This window comes from Diplotaxodon limnothrissa, linkage group LG2 (assembly GCF_057381915.1).
Source record: "Diplotaxodon limnothrissa isolate DT_005_m linkage group LG2, D_limnothrissa_male_GT1.1, whole genome shotgun sequence".
NCBI classification, from domain to species: domain Eukaryota; kingdom Metazoa; phylum Chordata; class Actinopteri; order Cichliformes; family Cichlidae; genus Diplotaxodon; species Diplotaxodon limnothrissa.
In genome coordinates this window covers 13,051,152-13,056,789 of record NC_140597.1, presented here as the reverse complement: position 1 = coordinate 13,056,789, position 5,638 = coordinate 13,051,152, and the positions used below count along the sequence as shown (strand labels likewise).

At 47.9% G+C, this 5,638-nt stretch overlaps 1 long non-coding RNA gene across 1 annotated transcript; it reads right to left on the bottom strand.

Annotated features, from left to right (window-relative positions):
* Nucleotides 1-3,001: 3,001 nt before the first annotated feature.
* Nucleotides 3,002-3,677, bottom strand: LOC146638272 (uncharacterized). The gene is made up of 3 exons (XR_014906614.1): nt 3,464-3,677; nt 3,193-3,370; nt 3,002-3,106 (listed from the first exon to the last, which is right to left on the bottom strand). It is a non-coding gene; the product is annotated as an uncharacterized LOC146638272 (long non-coding RNA).
* Between the last annotated feature and the right edge of the window lie 1,961 nt (nt 3,678-5,638).

The window sequence follows — 5,638 nt, the reverse complement described above, 5'->3', positions numbered from 1 at the left end:
CATCTTACAAAGTCTCAAAACAAACCGCCATGCTTCACGTAACCACGTAATAACTGAGACTCGGATCTTTTGATAAATGGCATTTCAAACTCATTTACGTGACATGCAAGCAAAATCTGTCTGCCAGAAATATTTCCATTCGGTTAGCTAACGTTAAAACAACAAGCCAGCAACTAAGAGGCAGATTGCAGAAAATGCTACCCGGTGTTTATGGCGAGCTGATAGGAATAAAGGAGCGTCTCGTCTGGCCTTCTTCCAAGACCTCTGGTGGTGAAACAGCTGCGCACACAGATGTACAGTATCTTATCAGGTGAAATGTGCTCGCTGAACTGGAAGAATATGGACAGACTGATTTTCCCAGCTCAAGGTCTGTTCGGGTTTTTTTTTTTTTTTCTTTAGCAACGATTGGTCGGCTCGGTGCGTGAGGAGGGGCTCGCTCTGCTGCTGTGTTTAATTACCCTATTAGTGTCTTGAGAAGAAGTTGTTAGACAAATGCCTTGAAACGTAAAGACCGAGAGGTAGAAAAGGTTCTATTTGGGCTAAAATATTCCAACATTCATTTGGTGGTTGAAGGTTTAGCGGTCACAGCAAAACAGCAGAACTGTTCCCCTGGAGATGGAATCTGATTCGCTGCTGCCTTTTAATATTTTGGCTCCTCTAAAGCGAAGAGAGCTAGAGGGAAATCTAACGGTGTGACTGATAGAATTAACCACAGGGAATCTCCCTGGAAAACACTCGACTAAATGACACCTCAGTCATCAGTGACAGAGGATGATTATACGAAGCGAGCAGGGGGAAGAGATGCTCCGTCGATCTAACAATTTCAGGCTCGTAGATGAGAATTTTCTCTTAACACCAGAAAACAAACAACAGGGGAGTTTAAACAGTGGTCGGGCCGCATGTTCGGTCTCTTTCTTGGTTGCAGGGGAGCTATTTGACGCAATTACTTCTTTTTCCGGTTGGGATAAATCCAAAGTGTTATTAAGATTTTTATTTTTAATACTAATGACATGCAGTTATGAATGCCAATGTTGGTTTTTTTCAACAATTACTCAGCTGATTGCCAGGAAATTTTGCTCCAAGGGAATAAATCTTTTTTTTTCTTGGACCATATTTTTAGCAACATGTCGCTGCATGTCAGAGTGCTGTTTGAGTGCGAAGGCGTATTAGAGCCACATTAAGAAAAAAAAATTATTGTTCATTTTGAGAATAAAGTTGTAATTCTAGACTAAATGTGCAGATTACAGTTCTTTAAAGACAAACTCCCAGCGCTGCTGTACCTTAATGAAACGAATTGATCTTGTGATACAACAGATGTCCTCATTATTGCACCGGGTGTAATCTGTCCTTTAGCAGCCATCTCATTTTGTACACATTCACTCTTCTGAGTTTTTCTCAACACAGATTTTTGACTTTGATCTTGAAATTTCAACTTTATTCTTAAATGATCAAGAATCTATTTTTTTTTTCTTGATGTGACCTTATAACTCCCGTAGGAGGTCGAGGGACCCAGAGAAGGACTTTGAATCTTTGCATCCATCATTATCGTGGGGTTATACTTTGCTGTACTTTAGTAGAAATGATGTGACTAAACCCTGACTCTACAACCCAGTAACATCCTATTAGTACAGAAGAGGACCACTGAAAAAAAAACCAAACTCCTCTTCCATACATTCGTCTTCACTGGTTCACACTGACTTGCAGGTATTGTCATGCTAACACACTATGTCCCCAGTCACACAGACATCAGTGGACGACATCGTTGCAGTCTCCAGATGCATGGAAATGCATATCTTCTAAGGCCAAGTGGCGAGGTTGTTGACTCGTGCGAGGTGAAACTGGCCTCAAAGATAATGCTGCACTAAAAACCTCCTGGCGATTGCTCATATTGCTAGCAGTTTGCTGTAGGCACCCATAGTTTGCAAGTGCTTAGCGTTTACTCTCCCAAGCAGCAGTGGAACTTCAGAAAGTGTGAAACAATCTGAAAACAGTTTGCACCTTACACCTGCAATCAACAGATTTAAAAAACAAAACAAAAACAAAAACACAATTTTTGCCTTGCCAATGAACAGTTTCCGGTTTGCGTAGTTGGTGAGTGGTTGCAGAAAAGTCAGTACTTTCTATACCTGCTGCAACCTACCAGTGACCAAAGGAGTCACAAGGATGCTTTCAGTGTAGTTACCGTGTGTCATTTTAAACCAGATTCACATTAGCATGTACTACTCACCCAGCAGTCACAGAATTTAGTTGTATTTAGTAGCCAAGTATTGCTTTAACAAATGTGTTTAATATTGTGGTTCTTTACATATCTTGCTATCTGATTTATACTAAAAAAATGTATATATTTCTGATTTTGCTGCTTTCCTACATTTGTCAAGTCAAGTTGGACCTTCGGTATGGACTTCATTACAAATTCAAATATCTGAAACTTTATCACCTGCATTTCAAATTCTACTGGTTTCCAGAGACAGCACATGTGACTGGCTGAATCTTGGTGAAACAAATTAAAAGTGATTGACAAGACATGTCTGATACAACAGTTCTATGTGGATGGTGGAGACGAGAAACGTGGTGCTGGGTTTGAATATTTCTCTCTCGTAGCTTCAATAAGCAGTTACACAGAGAGATGTACGTTGTTGTTAGAAGTTACTTCATGGACATTGTTCTGATTGTCACGGCCTCCTCCTGGCTGCATGTCACTGTCTTGACGTCTATCTGGCCACATAATGTTAATTTTGTATGAGACTGGTTAAAAAGAGATTTGACTTTCACGGTATGCCTGACTTTACTGGCTACACATATGCATTAAAAAGTCTAAAAACTTCCAGCTGATGTAAAATTTAAAGGCATCAGATTAATTTTGCATCCCCTTCTTGTTACGGCCGAGACCGTTTCAGACGAGTGACAGGACTCAAACGCAAGACGCCGAACAGCTCGTAAGTATATTTTAAGAATAATGTTTAATGTTTACACAAAATATTCATAAACAAAAGGTGAGCGTAGACGTTAAACTAAATAACGATCTGGTCCGGGTCAGAGAGGACAGCTATTCCGGGGATTGGACTGGAAAGCAAGTCACAAAGGGTCCAGGAAAAGGTCGGGGTCACTGTAACAGAATGCAGATGTTCAAACATAGATAAGGAGGCATATGAATATGTTGTTTGGCTCAGAATCCTCCTTCGTACTGCGTACTTGCCAACGGAGGTCGGAGATGACATAGAGGGGTGAGTAGTCCGGGTGTGTAAATCCAAAAACTCCTGGCGTGGAGGCAGAGAGGCAGGTAGGTAATTTTGGTAATAGCCTGAGGGACTGCCAGAAGGTCCAGCATCCAAGTAGAAGCTCTTCGCCAGGGGTTGACAGTTAGGTGTAGCTGAAAAGGGAGGCGCACAAAAAACAAACATACAGTGAGGCAAGGTGATTCAAAAAAACACGTAGGGAATTTATGGTGGTGGTCTGCACTGACTGATGTTTAGCAGAGAATCTGGCGAAGAGAGATTGAGAACGCTGGCCTTATGAGTCCCCGGCTAATTACCCACAGATGTAAGCGATCAGCAAAAACACTGAGGCCCCTCCCAGGGGTGGAGACGCCGGCTCGGAGGGAGACACACTGGCACACACCCGGACCATGACAGTACCCCCCCTCAAGGGACGCCACCCGGCGGCCGACCAGCACCCGCCCCACGACGTGACCTAAGAAAATCAGAAACCATCACAGAGTCAAGCATCAAAGAACGAGGAACCCAAGAACGCTCCTCCGGCCCATAACCCTCCCAGTCCACCAAAAACTGCAGCCCCCTACCCCGCCGCCGCACATCCAGAATGCGCCGGACAGAAAACGCAGGGTGCCCGTCAATGAGCTGGGCGGGAGGCGGGGGCACCGGAGGCGGGCACAGACGACTAGACACCACCGGCTTCACCTGAGAAACGTGAAAGACCGGGTGAACCCGCAAGGCAGCAGGCAAACGGAGCTTGACAGCCGTAGGGCTGAGGACCCTGTCCACAGAATAGGGGCCGATGTAACGAGGAGACAACTTGCGGGAGGATGCCCTGAGAGGGATGTCTTTCGCGGCGAGCCACACCTTCTGTCCCGGTGAGTAAACAGGCGCAGGAGACCGGCGACGGTCGGCACAGCTACGTTGGCGAGCCACAGCTCGCAACAGCGCCTCCCGCGTACGAGACCAGACCCGACGGCAGCGCTGTAGATGATGCTGGACCGAGGGGACAGCAAGATCAGCCTCCTCCTCCGGAAACAGGGGCGGCTGATAACCCAAAGAGGCCTTGAACGGTGACAACCCAGTAGCAGACGAAACCAAGGAGTTGTGGGCATATTCCACCCACGGCAGATACGAGGCCCAAGTCGCAGGGTTATGACAGGTCACACAGCGGAGCGCGGCCTCAAGCTCCTGATTTAAACGTTCCGTCTGGCCGTTCGTCTGAGGATGGTAACCAGAGCTCAGACAAGGCCTGGCCCCCAAAGCAGCGCAAAAAGAACCCCAAACTTGGGACGAGAACTGCGGACCCCTGTCCGAAACTATTTCCACAGGAATGCCATGAAGCCGAAAAACATGGTCCAACAACAACGTAGACGTCTCAGCCGCAGTGGGCAACTTCTCCAAAGCGACGAAATGAGCAGCCTTAGAAAACCGATCCACGACCGAGAGAATAGTGGTCTTCCCAGCCGAAACCGGGAGTCCCGTAACAAAATCCAGGGCGATGTGGGACCAAGGGCGATGAGGCGTAGATAACGGCTGCAACAGCCCAGCAGGACGGTGAGTACGCGACTTACACCTGGCACACACAGGGCACGCAGCCACATATTCCCGAACATCTTTGTCCAGAGTGGCCCACCAAAAATGTCTCTTAACCATAGAAGTCGTCCTGCCCCTGCCCGGGTGACACGCAAACCTCGAAGCGTGCACCCATTCCAGTACCTTGGAGCGAGCAGCCGCGGGAACAAAACGCCGGTTAGTCGGTCCCGTGCCCGGATCCGGTTCCGTCCGGAGGCCCCGGTTGATGGTGTCCTCCACCTCCCAGGTAATAGCTCCCACCGTACAGACGGCCGGAAGAATGGTGGAAAACTCCGCCGGACCCGTGTCAGAGTCAAACTGCCGAGAGAGGGCATCCGGTTTGGTGTTTCTGGAACCCGGGCGATAGGAAATGGAAAAGTTAAAACGTGCGAAAAACAGCGACCAACGAGCTTGACGTGCATTCAACCTCTTCGCACCGCGTAGGTACGTCAAGTTCTTATGATCCGTCCACACCAGGAACGGTAGCACCGCGCCTTCCAGATGATGACGCCATTCCTCCAACGCCAACTTAACGGCAAGCAGTTCCCGGTCCCCCACATCATAGTTCCGTTCCGCTGGTGAAAGCCGCCGAGAGAAAAAGGCGCACGGCCGTAGCTTAGAGGAGGGGCCGGCACGTTGTGAAAGCACAGCCCCCACCCCCACATCAGAAGCATCCACCTCCACAATAAAAGCCTTAGACGGATCGGGTTGAGCGAGGATGGGCGCAGTAGAAAACAGATGTTTCAGCTTCGTGAACGCGCTGTCTGCTTCGGCGGACCAGCCGAACGGAAGCTTCGTAGAGGTAAGGCGTGTAAGCGGAGCCGCCACCAGACTGTAGTTCCTTATGAACC